General features: G+C 40.1%; 1 protein-coding gene and 1 long non-coding RNA gene across 14 annotated transcripts in view; one reads left to right on the top strand and one right to left on the bottom strand.

Annotated features, from left to right (window-relative positions):
- The window catches only part of RFX3 (regulatory factor X3), a 322,024-nt gene extending 314,751 nt beyond the window's left edge, over positions 1 to 7,273 (bottom strand). For all 11 annotated transcript variants that reach the window (XM_063609885.1, XM_063609894.1, XM_063609899.1 and 8 more), the window contains exon 1: positions 4 to 7,273. The gene's annotated coding sequence lies outside the window, so the exon portion shown is untranslated. The remainder of the gene's footprint in view (positions 1 to 3) is intronic.
- LOC129490444 (uncharacterized) overlaps positions 269 to 16,534 on the top strand; it is a 153,983-nt gene continuing 137,717 nt past the window's right edge. For 2 of the 3 annotated variants that reach the window (XR_010113774.1, XR_010113775.1), the window contains exon 1: positions 307 to 387. This is a non-coding gene — a long non-coding RNA (uncharacterized lncRNA). Of the gene's footprint in view, positions 388 to 16,534 lie in introns of all 3 variants that reach the window. The other variant, XR_010113773.1, reaches the window with a different exon arrangement.

Here is a 16,534-nt window from a genome sequence, read left to right as displayed (position 1 = left end):
CACCTTGGCTGTGGATTATTGTGGTGTTGTTGGTGGGTGATGGAGATGGTGGTGGTGGGGAGGAGGAGGAGGAAGAGGAGGAGGAGGAGGAGAGGAGTAGTTGTTGTTGATGGGTAACAGTCGCCAGGACTACGGTGACTATGGCGCTTGATTCACAAGGCAACGGTTGCTATAACTCACAAAAGAGAGAGAGAGAGGGAGAGAGAGAGAGAGCGAGAGGGAGAGGGAGACACTCGCACGGGGAGGGGTGGGGGAGGGAAGAGGGGGAGGAGGCGGGCCCGGCCAAGCCGCCGGAAGGGGAGGGCGCAGCACTGTGACTGACGGCCCCCAAACCCGGGTGGGGTGACGGGGCACGAGGCCGGGATTCCACCGCAGGACTCTGAGGAGGTGCGTCTATGCTTGGCTGGGGCTGAGTTCACCAAGAGTCCTCTCGGAGGGACGTTACTACACGCGCTGGCGAAGCCCAGGAGAATTTAGAGTCGTGGTGCGAGGGGTACTATCTGTGAAAGGAGGGCTGCCTGTCCCAGCAGCCAGCTTTGTACAGAGACGTCTCGGAGCCACAAGAGAGTAACGGCCAACCCGGGGGAGGGGATGGCGAGGGTGATTCCATGCACTTTGTGGAGAGACGAGCTATGGCGAGGGAAGAATCCACTTTGAAGAGCAGCCCCCGCCCCTGCCCCATACGCTACTTCCGGGGCGGGGCGGGCAGAGGGGCCCGGATGTGCCGCCGCTTTTTAGTTTGTGAGGCGCCGACGGTGTTCTTGGTAGCGTCCGTATCCTGGCTTTTCCCTTTCCTGGACGCTTCAGGGCTCTGCGGCCTGCGCTAGACTGGAGGGTCCGCGTCACTCTCGCCCTCCTGCTTTCCGCGCTCTGACCCGCTCCCGCCTCCTGAGAGAACGACTTGGAGGAGCGCGGGCGGCGGGGCGTGAGCCAGCTGCCTCTGCCGCCATCTTAGAGAAGGCGAGCGTGGGGTGTGCGTGGGCGCGAGTCGGCCTCCCGCGGTCCCGCCGCAGTGTGGCGCGGAGAGGTGAGGTCCAAGCGTGTCCGGCCCTCAATCCAAAACGAAAAGGCGAGGTCATCACTCCCTACCTACAGGGCTGGGAATAAGTGCCTGTAGAGAGCAAGAAATTGCCCTGCCCGGAGGCTGAGAAAACGCATTTGGCGGTTCCCCTCGACGGAAGGCGTAGAGGGGCGGGGTAACTTACACCTGCCTGCGATACCATCCTGTTGGTTTCTAGTTCTGTTAGTTTCAGCCCTTAAGTGCTCATCCCTCTTTAAAGACCGAACCGGGACTTGAGCTCAAGCCCGCATCCTGTTACCTGCCTTGCCCTCATACCCCGTTACTCAGGCTACTGTAGTTAAGGGTCTTGCTGTTTGTGGCTGAATTGAGATAGACGAATGGCTTCCGTCTCTGTTGAATGTTGTTAACACAACCTGCCATCTCAAACACCCGTTGATAAGGCACAGCCTGTAATGCCTCATGGTTCAAACAGACTCCTCCAATTCTCTGCAGACTCGAGTCCAGCAGACACATGCCCCCAGGCCCTGCCAATACCCAAAATCTCCCAACATTTGCCACTAAGCTGCTTATCCAAGACAATGACATAGTAGAAGTAGAGCCTTAGGAAGTTAGTTCTCCTCTTGAGGCTTAATTTTTGCACCTGCGAATAAGGGATTTCGGCCGGCATGAGTTCACCAGCGCTAAAATAATACTGAGCTCATTCTGTGTCCGAGAACTGGTGCTAAGTGTTTTACATGCATTATTTCATGTAATCCCAACAACACCAGTGTTAGGTAATATTCGCATTTGAGGAAAAACAGGCCGAGAGTCCTAAAAGTCGGTTGTTTTAGTTTATGGCTGCGTGCCATAGAATACAAGGTTACCGTGTTTTAGGAACCAGCTACTTTGGGTACGTTTTTAAAAGTAATATTGCTGCCTTTGATAATCTCGAGTTAGAGATGTTCTTACAATAATAATGTGTTGCAGTAGTGAACAGTGGTGAGCCTAGTGCTAAAGCTAAAAGGTTTCCTGACCCACTTTGGTAGTAAGGGCTTCTAGTCAGACAAATGACTGGTGATCAATGTGGGTCCCATTTGACATACAGATGGGAAATGAGGTACACATTCCAGCTTTATGAAAACTGGTAGTCATTATAAATATTCATTTTATTATAACGGAATTATATTTATTATAATGGAATTATTATAGGAATGATAAAGTCCTCATTCCTATAATGGTGTGTAGGGCTGTATGCTTACACTACATGGCTCTCCGAATAGCTTTGTTTTTTAAATTCCATTGTCTGTTGTAGTCTGCCTGTCCTGTTTTTCATTGTCAGCTGTTGCCTTTTATTGCTGTCAGTGAACATAGTTCTATTATCCTCTCCACCCTTTTAATTTACTGCTCTTAATCTGCAGGCAAGAAAACCACATAGTGAAGCTTGTGCAAAACTGTATCTCAAGAGTATAAATAGGTACTTTGAGGGACTATTAAAACATAAGTGCAACCCTTGTGCTAGGACATTATAGAATTAGTTTTAAGCTGCTTAAAATTATTATTTTTTTTTTTTTTTTGTCTTACAGATTTGGTCTTTTCCAGAGTTAGGAATAGATAAATTTCCTGAAGTTAATTCTTGAAAATTTAGAATTTAGAGTATTTTCCCATGTTTTAGGATACTTGATGATGATACAGTTCTAGCCATATTTAGGTTAATATTTGAAATGTTCAGTATTACTGCCTGGTAGGGTTTGGCTTTGTGTCCCCACCCAACTCTCATGTCAAATCATAATCCGCAAGTGTTGAAGGAGGGGCCCTGTGGGAGATGATTGGATCGTGGGGGCAGTTTCTGATGGTTTAGCACCATCCCACTAGTGCTGTTTCAAGAGTGAGTTCTCACTAGATCTGGTTTTTTAAAAATATTTACCACTACCCCTCTCTCATCTGCCACAATGTGAAGAAAGTCCTTGTACCCTTCGCCTTCTGCCATAATGGTAAGTTTCCCGATGCCTCTCAGTCGTGCTTCCTGTTAAGCCTGCAGAACTGTGAGTCAGTTAAACTTCTTTTCTTCATAAATTACCCAGTCTCAGGCAGTTCTTTATAGCAGTGTGAAAAGGTACGAATACACCACCACATTGAATCAAATAACCAAGATACCAGTTCAAGCTATAGAATCGAAAATACGGATTTTATATGCATGTATTGTTTAATACTGTAATTAGTTACAGAAGAACCCAGAAACCTTTTAACCCATAGTCATTGCTGGTAGGATCTTTTTTAGCCATTTTTTAAAGCTGCATAGATGCATCTTCACATATGTTGCATGTATGTTTCAGAAATAATTTGCTAAGTCACAGAAAAGATCACTGAGTGGTCCACTCAGTATTGGACCACTCTGACAGCACCTATTATAGTGCGAAACACACTGTGTGATCACTAAAAAAAGGTACATAACCAAGCTAAAATGGGGCAGACATAGTTCCTGAATGTAAAATGTTCAATATTATCTATTAATTTAGAATGTTGTGTTTTACCTTGGATTGTTTTTTTCTCTCCGATCAGAATGATTGGAAGAGACATGGAATAACACATTTGTATCTGAACTACTTGAAGAAAAATCTGAAGCCCTGATGATATATATAGATTATGTATTTCATATATTACTTTAACACATTTGTAGTCATACATTTCTTATTATCTGTTAGAGTGTTTTTGCCTATTCATATCCACTCCATATTCAAGGACTAATAAGTTATTTCATTATTATACTTTAAAAAAGAAAGGATGCATATGAAAAGATAAAATACTGCTATGTGATAGGCTTGCTTCTGAAAAACAGTATGAGAGTTTTGAAAAGTAATGTATTCTGTGGCACCTTATTGTTGAATTTGTGGTGAATCTTTTTATGAGAGAAACCACGCCTGTTTTAAATTTTTTCATTTGATTATATCCTATTTTCTTCAATTGAGAGAGAGATGTAGAGTCTTGGGTTCTCATATATAAAATGAATGGTTTCATTTCTACCAGTATTGAGCACTTATGTGGAATACTGGATAATTTCATTACTCGATTACTAATTCCCTTTACTAGATCTGAAATTCTGTAGATATGTGATAATTATTAAAAAATGATAGAGTGTGATAGGGGCCAAGGTAATTCAAAACTGAACATAATTTGCCACCATTCTCTGGAGCACCCTCAAGCCTACCTATCCCCACCTAAAGTATGTTTTGGTTTTGAAAACACTGCAATAATTTTTTTCTGGTAGATTTGTCTTTCGGTGTTTTCTTTAAGTAATACAAACCAGCTGATTACTCGGCAGTTCTGAAGAGTGTGTGTGGCTATGTGTACACACGTTTGTGTGCATGTATGTGTCTTGGAATTACATTTTTACTCCAGCACAGAAAGACGATGATAGAATCATAAGTTGACTACCTTTGCTTAACACCAAATTAACTTTTGATGTACACATGCAGCTTTAAAAAAAAAAGTCTGGGGCCGGGTGTGGTGGCTCATGCCTTTAATCTCAACACTTTGGGAGGCCAAGGCGAGTGGATCACCTGAGGTCAGGAGTTCGAGGGGAGCCTGACCAACATGGAGAAACCCCATCTCTACTAAAAATACAAAATTAGCCGTGTGTGGTGGCACATACCTGTAATCCCAGCTACTTGGGAAGCTGAGGCAGGAGAATTGCTTGAACCTGGGAGGCAGAGGTTGCAGTGGGCCGAGATTGTGCCATTGCACTCCAGCCTGGGCAACAAGAGCAAAACTCCACCTCAAAAAAAAAAAAATAGTCTGGAAACAATTCAAATGTATATCAATAGGAGGATGGTAAGACAAATTGTGGGCCCAGCACAATGACTAACACCTGTAATCCCAACACTCTGGGAGGCCAAGCCATGAGGATCACTTGAGGCCAGGAGTTTGAGACCAGCCTGAGCAAGATAGCGAGACCTTGTCTTTACAAAAAAAAAAAAATTAAAACTTAGCCGAGCATGTTGGCACATGCCTAGAGTCCCACCTACTTGGGAGGCTGAGGCAAGAGAATTGCATGAATCCAGGAGTTCAAGGTTGCAGTGAACCGTGATCACACCGCTGTACTTCAGCCTGAGTGAGAGCAAGACCTTGTCTTACAAAAGTAAGAATAAAACAAATTGTGATAGAGTCATACAGTGGAGTACTATTGAGCAAGTCAAAGGAAAGGACTGCTGATACAACATGGATAATTCTCAAAAACATTGCATTTGGCAAAAGAAGCTAGACACAGAGTACATAGCATATGAATCCATTTATATAAAATTTAAGAACAGGAAAAAGTAACCTATGTTTAGTGTCTTCTTATGGCAGAAGCAGTAGGTTGGGATTTTAGTGGAAAGGATTATGAGGGAACATGATAGGATGGTGAAAATGTTGTGCACTCTCTAAGGTGCACTAATGACATGTAGCTATTAAAATCTAACAATTAATTGAAACTTAAAATTCAGTTCCACAGTCACACTAGCTACATTTTAAGTGTTCAGTAGCCACATGTGGCTACGGCCTACTAAGTTGGACAGTGCAAATACAGAACACTTCTATTATCTCAGAAGCTCTACTAGAGAGTTCTAGTCTAGACCTTGTTTTATGCAGATGTTTACATTTTTCAAAATTGTAATTAATATGCATTATGTATGTATTATATGCCAGTAATACCTGCCGCCAAACCCTATAAATCATTGATAGAATTTTTATTACTCTATTATCTACTAATTAGCCCACGTTTTCCATAATATTTTTGTTCAACCCTGCAGAGAAAGGATAAATAGTAAAATTCTTGGCAAATTTTCAAATATGTAAGTGTGACATACAATAGATAGCATTGATTTTCTGCTCCAAAAAATGAGTTCTGCTACTTTATAATTCTGAATGCATCTAGAAACACGGAATTTCTTTTGGGGGCTTAAAGTGAACTCTAGATGAATACAGAAAAATTTTTTTCTATTGGAATCAAGTATCTTAAACATGGTGGCGATCATACAACCTTCTTCTAAGGTAACACTTAAGAGTGTTTGGGAGATATTGGTGCTAACTCTGTGACTGGGTTTAGAAAGTCAAATAAGCTCCGTAGGTAACACTTCAGACTCAAGCCTTTTGGAGGTAGAAGAAAACTAAGTTTGTAAGTCAAGGATAAAAAGACCTGAATGATCTCAATTCTAAAATTCTGATATTAATGGATTTTAAGAGATGGAATACCAGGTGAATTGATTCAAAATACTAAATATATGTGTTTATATAGTACTTCAGTGAAATTAAGAAAAATTTTTGGTGAAGTAAGTACCTTAATAATGTTAATAAATATTTCTGCCAGCGTTTTTTAAGACCTTTGTGAAACCCAAGTAGATTTTTACAAGACAATGAACTTTAGCTGTTAAAGATTAATTCTTATAAATGAATCAGCAATTCATGTCAATAATATGTGCTGAAAAGTATTTTCTCAATTATTGTCAATTATATATAAAAAATGATTTTATTTGATCCAAATTCTTTAACTGCCAAATTCGTGTTTTCTCACTCTCTCTCTCCCTCCTTCTCTCTCTCTCCCTCTCTCTCTACCCCCTCCCTCTCTCCCCACCTTTCCCTCTCCCTCTGCCTCTCTCTCTTCCTCTCCATCTCCCGCTCCACTTCCTCCCTTCCCTTCCTTTCCTCTACCTTTTTTTTTCTTCTAATGTAGTATGTAGTCTGGAGAAAACATCTCCCGAGTTCTGTTGGGCCATTCTCCCTATTGGAAGTATACTAATAGTATCTTCTCACTGGAACATGTCATATATCTCACCTGCCCCACATACTGATATCACAATAATATATAAAACCTTCATTTAAATTGTTTTTGAATGTGTATATCAATTGTTACAGCATATGACTGAACTTTTTTTTAAGCAATATGACACAACCACTAATGAAGAAAAATAAAGATTACTGATTGACATTACATGTATTTGCCTCTTGATGCCTTGTTTGTTTTGAAAGAGAGAATTTATGTGCATGCAATATTTTTCCAAAATTTTTTTTAGCTTACTAACATTTTTGTTTTGAGGGCAGGGAACACAAAAATATACGTTTTACAGTGGGGTGTTTAAAACACTTGCCCGCAAGTACTGTTTGAAATGTTATGTGATACTACTGTCTCTCATAAAAGAGATTAAGGGCCAGGTGCCATGCCTTACACCTTTAGTGTGAACACTTTGGGAGGCCAAGCCTGGGCAAGAAAGAGACCTTGTCTCTACAAAAAAATAAAAAAATAAATTAGCTAGGAATGGTGGTGCATGCCTGTAGTCCCAGCTACTTGGAAGGCCGAGGCAGGAGGATTACTTGAGCTCAGGAGTTCAGGGATGCAGAGCCATGGTCACACCACTGCACTCCAGCCCTAGTAACAGAGTAAGACCCTGTCTCAAAAAAAAATTTAAAGATTAAGGCCATTTAAATACTTGGTTTGTAGACTTCCAACCCTATATAATATTAAACACATTAAAATACATCCACATCACATAAAATATACATGACTAAAAATTGAGTTTAAAAATGACATAATGGTATGTTTTGTAGGCATTAATTACATAGTTTTTACTTGCAACTTTTCATATTTTGAAGTCAACTTTTTTATTTTTTAGATCCCCAACATTTTCAAAAGACCTTGAGAGCTGCATAAATCCTAAGCATAGTGATTGATGGATAAAATGGCACTGAAATAATAGTAGCAAAAGTGAATGTAAAACAATTTGTTTCTTAGGCTTTTTTTTCCTTCTTCTTATAAAGGGAGTGATTAGTTAATAGATCCACTGAGATCATTAGAGTGAACTTTGTGCTAGTTTCACAAAGATCAGAAAAAACTAATAAAAGGGTGATTACTTAAGTGTACTTGAACTCAGTACCCTAATTTGGCACTACAACCTTCATTAAAAATTGATATACTTCATTATGAAAAAATAAAGACAGTTGGATTTGCTTTATAGGGTTATCTTACTTGTAACTTCAAATGTGTGACACAGTAATTATAGACTACTTGTTAAATGTTACATCATTTTTCACCCAGAAGTAACCACCTTTAAAGAAAAAACACTAGTTTGAAGATTGATAATAGACAAGAAATGTTAAGTGAATAAGATTATAAAAAACTGTATGACAAAGATTTTTTATAGGGTTAAACATGCCTATTTTGAAAGTGGATAAGTTTAAGATTAAGTTCCTCCTTAAATGAAATAAGTAAAATTGCATAAAATCATATCATTTTCTTTTGAGGCAGTACTGACTCAATGACCCTACAATGAAATACAAAGCACTGACTTTCTGGAAAAGCCAGAAACCATCAGCGTCTAAGGAACCAGCTGCAGAGGTGGCAGAATTGAATGATGTATAATAAGTAGATCTACACTGGAGCTTAATCTAGGTGGAAGTTCTCACTGCTGAGAGCAAATTAAGGAAGTAATCTATTATAAGAGTAATTTCTATAAGACTATTTTTAAGTTAACTGAGTTGTACAATTAAAACATAACTTGTTAGCATCTCTTGAAAAAGCCATACCTCTGTGTTTGACAATCATCTTTGGAAAAGAAACAAAATTCTGAAAGTTTATTGTAGACTTCAAAAGATATAATGCTTACCTGCCAGAAACAGGTAAGACAGGCTAGAAGTTGTAATAACTTTTGGAAAGGAAGTTGACAGGGACGTTCCTCGAATATCCACAAACAATCTCATGTCAACTATAATGAAGCAATGTAAAGGTGAGAAAAGGAAGAAACATTATCATAATCTACTGAGATGATTACTGTGATCTTTTTTTTAAAGTATTGTGGTCTCATGGGTCGATTGGTTTTTGTTTGTTTTTTTCATTTGTGTAGATGAGCCAAAAGAGACAGGGAAGCACTAGTCCTAGAGGTAAGATATGGTTAAGACTTGGGTTAAGGCTATAACTGGGAATAGTGAGAGAGGATATATTCTAAAAAATACAGTGGAGGAAATGTTTACAGTACTGGAAAATGTCAAGCATGGTCAATTTTCTAATACTTATTGAGGACCGGCTGTCTCTGCTGTGCTAGTTATTATGGACACGTGGGGATAAGGAACAAGGAAGAGCGAAACATACAAAAGAACTTAAAGTCTAAGTTCCTTGTATTGCCAGATTATCTTCTATTTGTGTCTCCATATTCACTCTTGACTCTTTTTTACCCGCCTTTCTGGAAAGCTGACCTTCATGCATTCTGACCACATCATTGCTTTCTGGCTGCCAGTTGGTTTCCATCAGTGGGCAGCACTGGCAGGAGATTGGAGACATGGGAGAGAGGAAAGTAAAGTCAGGTTATTTATTACCCTGTCTCCTACCTTGACTTAAGAATTCTGATAAAGGCTCCTTCCCCTCTTTAGGCTTATGGGTAGTAACAGTTCCACTGCTCTCTAGGTTACTGCACCATTCTTTCAGTTTCTCTACACCCACATCTTGGTAAATAGGCCCTTTGTACTTAAATTCTCATCAAATTGCCCTCTTTCTAGTGTATCATCTGTTTCTTGTTGGGACTTTGATAACACTAAATAAACTGACAGACTGAAAAATTTTGCTTGAGTTGCCATAACAAAACACTACAGACTGAGTGGCTTAAACAACAGAAATTTTTCTCCCACTTCAAGAGACTAGAAATCTGAGATCAAGGTGTCACTGCCTGACACCAAGAGATGGTCTCTTCTGAGACCTTTCTCACTGGCTTGTAGGTGTCCCTCTTCCCCCAGTATCTCCACATGGTCTTTCCTCCGTGTGTCTGTGTTCTATCTCTTCTTATAAGAACATCAGTCATTGGATTAGGGCTCACCCTAATGACCTCATTTTAACTAAATTATTTCTTTAAATATGCTATCTCCAAATACAGTCTGAGGCACTACTGGTTAGGACTTCAACATATGAATTTGGAGGGGACACAATTCAGTGCATAACAGACTAGTTGAAGAAGAAAGGCATAGATAAATTAGAAAATAACATATCAAGATTATGAGTATGGGTATGAATATAAGAAAAGGACAGTATTGGAATTACTCTGAGCAGAACATTAGAAAGGGGAAAAGATAGGACTTTTTTTAATAAGCAGTTTTATAAATACGCAAATTTCAGTGATAGATTCAAGTAGAGAGGCACATACAAAAGGAGTCCCATGAGCTAAGAACTACCAGATCAGGAGACTGATCCAGGAGCCATGTAAGTAACAGAATAACAATAATTACCAACATTTATGAATCATTCTGACAGATTATTAGTTACCTGCTCCCCTTCTTTTATGAAAACAATTATTCGTGTTTTGGGCTGAGACTGAAGACTTCCTTTCCTGGTTTCCCTTAAAGTTAGATGGAGTCTTATGATTAAGCTCTCGTCAACTAAGTGTTCACGGGGCCACTTCAAAAAAAAATTTGAGGCAGCTTAAGTCCTTTACCCTTTCATCCTCTCATTTTCATCCCCTTCTCTATCCCATTGTTTAGAAGAAGGATCCCACCAAGCCATGCACATGGAGCAACAGAGTAGGAGACTAAGACCCTAATGAGGGTGAGGCTACTATACTGCTCTGCATTATGTTTACATGAACAAGAAAAATCAATCTTATTTTCTGTCTCACAGTTAAACTTAATCCTAATTAATACAAGCATTTTCTATGTGCTAGGTATTGTTCTCAGTTTGTATGTATTATTTTGCTTAATCCTGTAGCAATTCTATATATTGATTACCATTATTATCCCCTATAAGGAAACAGAGAGATTAAATAATTTTCCCTAGACAGCACACCTCATTTTTGCTGAAATTAGGACTTGAACCAGACTAACAGACTGACTACACAGTCTGCCCTCTTAACTGCTATGTTGAACTGCCTGCTTCTTGTCTCTAATCCTACACCCAACCCTTTTGCATCTGAGAAACATAATTATTTATTTTTTTTACTTTTTTTTAATTATACTTTAAGTTTTAGGGTACATGTGCACAATGTGCAGATTTGTTACATACGTATCCATGTGCCATGTTGGTGTCCTGCAGCCATTAACTCATCATTTAACATTAGGTATATCTCCTAATGCTATCCCTTGCCCCTCCACCCACCCCACAGCAGGCCCCTGTGTGTGAGGTTCCTCTTCCTGTGTCCATGTGTTCTCATTGTTCAATTCCCACCTATGAGTGAGAACATGCGGTGTTTGGTTTTTTCTCCCTGCGATAGTTTGCTGAGAATGATGGTTTCCAGCTTCATCCATGTCCCTACAAAGGACATCAACTCATCCCTTTTTATGGCTGCATAGTATTCCATGGGGTATATGTGCCAAATTTTCTTAATCCATTCTATCATTGTTGGACATTTGGGGTGGTTCCAAGTCTTTGCTATTGTGAATAGTGCCGCAATAAACATACGTGTGCATGTGTCTTTATAGCAGCATGATTTCTAATCCTTTGGGTATATACCCAGTAATGGGATGGCTGGGTCAAATGGTATTTCTAGTTCTAGATCCCTGAGGAATCGCCACACTGACTTCCACAATGGTTGAACTAGTTTACAGTCCCAGCAACAGTGTAAAAGTGTTCCTATTTCTCCACATCCTCTCCAGCACCTATTGTTTCCTGACTTTTTAATGATTGCCATTCTAACTGGTGCGAGATGGTATCTCATTGTGCTTTGATTTGCATTTCTCTGATGGCCAGTGATGATGAGCATTTTTTCATGTGTCTTTTGGCTGCATAAATGTCTTCTTCTGAGAAGTGTCTGTTCATAGCCTTTGCCCACTTTTTGATGGGATGGTTGGGTTTTTTTCTTGTAAATTTGTTGGAGTTCATTGTAGCTTCTGGATATTAGCCCTTTGTCAGATGAGTAGATTGTAAAAATTTTCTCCCATTCTGTAGGTTGCCTGTTCACTCTGATGGTAGTTTCTTTTGCTGTGCAGAAGCTCTTTAGTTTAATTAGATCCCATTTGTCAATTTTGGCTTTTGTTGCCATTGCTTTTGGTATTTTAGACATGAAGTCCTTGCCCATGCCTATGTCCTGAATGGGTTTTCTTCTAGGGTTTTTATGGTTTTAGGTCTAACATGTAAGTCTTTAATCCATCTTGAATTAATTTTTGTATAAGATGTAAGGAAGGGATCCAGTTTCAGCTTTCTACATATGGCTAGCCAGTTTTCCCAGCACTATTTATTAAATAGGGAATCCTTTCCCCATTGCTTGTTTTTCTCAGGTTTGTCAAAGATCAGATGGTTGTAGATATGCGGCATCATTTCTGAGGGCTCTGTTCTGTTCCATTGATCTATTATCTCTGTTTTGGTACCAGTACCGTGCTGTTTTGGTTACTGTAGCCTTGTAGTATAGTTTGAAGTCAGGTAGCGTGATGCCTCCGGCTTTGTTCTTTTGGCTTAGGATTGACTTGGCCTTGCAGGCTCTCTTTTGGTTCCATATGAACTTTAAAGTAGTTTTTTCCAATTCTGTGAAGAAAGTCATTGGTAGCTTGATGGGGATGGCATTGAATCTATAAATGACCTTGGGCAGTATGGCCATTTTCACGATATTGATTCTTCCTACCCATGAGCATGGAGTGTTCTTCCGTTTGTTTGTATCCTCTTTTATTTCATTGAGCAGTGGTTTGTAGTTCTCCTTGAAGAGGTCCTTCCCATCCCCTGTAAGTTGGATTCCTAGGTATTTTATTCTCTTTGAAGCAATTGCGAATGGGAGTTCACTCATGATTTGGCTCTCTGTTTGTTATTGGTGTATAACAATGCTTATGATTTTTGCACATTGATTTTGTATCCTGAGACTTTGCTGAAGTTGCCTATTAGCTTAAGGAGATTTTGGGCTGAGACAATGGGGTTTTCTAGATATACAATCATGTCATCTGCAAACAGGGACAGTTTGACTTCCTCTTTTCCTAATTGAATACCCTTTATTTCTTTCTCCTGCCTGATTGCCCTGGCAAGAACTTCCAACACTATGTTGAATAGGAGTGGTGAGAGAGGGCATCCCTGTCTTGTGCCAATTTTCAAAGGGAATGCTTCCAGTTTTTGCCCATTCAGTATGATATTGGCTGGGGGTTTGTCATAGATAGCTCTTATTATTTTGAGATACATCCCATCAATACCTAATTTATTGAGAGTTTTTAGCATGAAGTGCTATTGAATTTTGTCAAAGGCCTTTTCTGCATCTATTGAGATAATCATGTGGTTTTTGTCGTTGGTTCTGTTTATATGCTGGATTATGCTTATTGATTTTCATATATTGAACCAGCCTTGCATCCCAGGGATGAAGCCTACTTGATCATGGTGGATGAGCTTTTGAGGTGCTGCTGGATTCGGTTTGCCAGTATTTTATTGAGGATTTTTGCATCGATGTTCATCAGGGATATTAGTCTAAAATTCTCTTTTTTGGTTGTGTCTCTGCCAGGCTTTGGTATCAGGATGATGCTCGCCTCATAAAATGAGTTAGGAAGGATTCCCTCTTTTTCTATTGATTGGAATAGTTTCAGAAGAAATGGTACCAGTTCCTCCTTGTACCTCTGGTAGAATTCAGCTATGAATCCATCTGTTCCTGGACTGTTTTTGGTTGGTAAGCTATTAATTATTGCCTCAATTTCAGAGCCTGTTATTGGTCTATTCAGAGATTCAGCTTCTTCCTGATTTAGTCTTGGGAGGGTGTATGTGTCGAGGAATTTATCCATTTCTTCTAGATTTTCTAGTTTATTTGCGTAGAGGTGTATATAGTATTCTCTGATGGTAGTTTGTATTTCTGTGGGATCGGTAGTGATATCCCCTGTATCTTTTTTTATTGCGTCTATTTGATTCCTCTCTCTTTTCTTCTTTATTAGTCTTGCTAGCAATTTGGTTGATCTTTTCAAAAAACCAGCTCCTGGATTCATTGATTTTTTGAAGGGTTTTTTGTGTCTCTATTTCCTTCAGCTCTGCTCTGATTTTAGTTATTTCTCACCTTCTGCTAGCTTTTGAATGTGTTTGCTCTTGCTTTTCTAGTTCTTTTAATTGTGATGTTAGGGTGTCAATTTTGGATCTTTTCTGCCTTCTCTTGTGGGCATTTAGTGCTATAAATTTCCCTCTACACACTGCTTTGAATGTGTCCCAGAGATTCTGGTATGTTGTGTCTTTGTTCTCGTTGGTTTCAAAGAACATCTTTATTTCTGCCTTCATTTCGTTATGTACCCAGTAGTCATTCAGGAGCAGGTTGTTCAGTTTCCATGTAGTTGAGAGGTTTTGAGTGAGTTTCTTAATCCTGAGTTCTAGTTTGATTGCACTGTGGTCTGAGAGACAGTTTGTTGTAACTTCTGTTCTTTTACATTTGCTGAGGAGAGCTTTACTTCCAACTATGTGGTCAATATTGGAATAGGTGTGGTGTGGTGCTGAAAAAAATGTATATTCTGTTGATTTGGGGTGGAGAGTTCTGTAGATGTCTATTATGTCCGCTTGGTGCAGAGCTGAGTTCAATTCCTGGGTATCCTTGTTAACTTTCTGTCTCATTGATCTGTCTAATGTTGACAGTGGAGTGTTAAAATCTCCCATTATTATTGTGTGGGAGTCCAAGTCTCTTTGTAGGTCACTCAGGACTTGCTTTATGAATCTGGGTTCTCCTGTATTGGGTGCATAAATATTTAGGATAGTTAGCTCTTCTTGTTGAATTGTTCCCTTTACCATTATGTAATGGCCTTCTTTGTCTCTTTTGATCTTTGTTGGTTTAAAGTCTATTTTATCAGAGACTAGGATTGCAACCCCTGCCTTTTTTGTTTTCCATTTGCTTGGTAGATCTTCTTCTATCCCTTTGAGTCTATGTGTGTCTCTGCACGTGAGATGGGTTTCCTGAATACAGCCCACTGATGGGTCTTGACTCCTTATCCAATTTGCCAGTCTGTGTCTTTTAATTGGAGCATTTAGCCCATTTACATTTAAAGTTAATATTGTTATGTGTGAATTTGATCCTGTCATTATGATGTTAGCTGGTTATTTTGCTCGTTAGTTGATGCAGTTTCTTCCTAGCCTCGATGGTCTTTACAATTTGGCATGTTTTTGCAGTGGCTGGTACCAGTTGTTCCTTTCCATGTTTAGTGCTTCCTTCAGGAGCTCTTTTAGGGCAGTCCTGGTGGTGACAAAATCACTCAGCATTTGCTTGTCTGTAAAGTATTTTATTTCTGCTTCACTTATGAAGCTTAGTTTGGCTGGATATGAAATTCTGGATTGAAAATTCTTTTCTTTAAGAATGTTGAAAATTGGCCCCCACTCTCTTCTGGCTTGTACAGTTTCTGCCGAGAGATCAGCTGTTAGTCTGATGGGCTTCCCTTTGTGGGTAACCTGACCTTTCTCTCTGGCCGCCCTTAACATTTTTTCCTTCATTTCAACTTTGGTGAATCTGACAATTATGTGTCTTGTAGTTGCTCTTCTCGAGGAGTATCTTTGTGGCGTTCTCTGTATTTCCTGAATCTGAATGTTGCCCTGCTTTGCTAGATTGGGTAAGTTCTCCTGGATAATACCTTGCAGAGTGTTTTCCAACTTGGTTCCATTCTCCCCGTCACTTTCAGGTACACCAATCAGACGTAGGTTTGGTCTTTTCACGTAGTCCCATATTTCTTGGAGGCTTTGTTCGTTTCTTTTTATTCTTTTTTCTCTAAACTTCCCTTCTCGCTTCATTTCATTCATTTCATCTTCCATCACTGATACCCTTTCTTCCAGTTGATCGCATCAGCTACTGAGGCTTCTGCAGTCTTCATGTAGTTTTCCAAACTTGGCTTTCAGCTCCATCACCTCCTTTAAGCACTTCTCTGCAGTGGTTATTTTAGTTAAACATTCGTCTAATTTTTTTTCGAAGTTTTTAACTTCTTTGCCATTGGTTTGAATTTCCTCCTGTAGCTTGGAGTTGTTTGATCGTCTGAAGCCGCCTTCTCTCTGCTCGTCAAAGTCATTCTCCGTCCAGCTTTGTTCCGCTGCTGGTGAGGAGCTGCGTTCCTTTGGAGGAAGAGAGGCGCTCTGCTTTTTAGAGTTTCCAGTTTTTCTGCTCTGTTTTTTCCCCATCTTTGTAGTTTTTTCTACTTTTGGTCTTTGATGATGGTGATGTACAGATGGGTTTTTGGTGTGGGTGTCCTTTCTGTTTGTTAGTTTTCCTTCTAACAGACAGGACCCTCAGCTGCAGGTCTGTTGGAGTTTGCTAGAGGTCCACTCCAGACCCTGTTTGGCTGGGTGACAGCAGCGGTGGCTGCAGAACAGTGGATTTTCGTGAACCACAAATTCAGCTGTCTGATCGTTCCTCTGGGAGTTTTGTCTCAGAGGAGTACCTGGCTGAGTGAGGTGTCAGTCTGTCCGTGCTGGGGGGTGCCTCCCAGTTAGGCTGCTCGGGGGTCAGGGTCCCACTTTAGGAGGCAGTTTGCCCATTCTCAGATCACCAGCTGCGTGGTGGGAGAACCACTACTCTCTTCAAAGGTGTCAGACAGGGACATTTAAGTCTGCAGAGGTTACTGCTGACTTTTTGTTTGTCTGTGCCCTGCCCCCAGAGGTGGAGCCTACAGAGG

The sequence above is a fragment of the Symphalangus syndactylus genome, chromosome 9 (assembly GCF_028878055.3).
Source record: "Symphalangus syndactylus isolate Jambi chromosome 9, NHGRI_mSymSyn1-v2.1_pri, whole genome shotgun sequence".
NCBI classification, from domain to species: domain Eukaryota; kingdom Metazoa; phylum Chordata; class Mammalia; order Primates; family Hylobatidae; genus Symphalangus; species Symphalangus syndactylus.
This window is presented reverse-complemented; position numbering and strand designations above follow the sequence as displayed.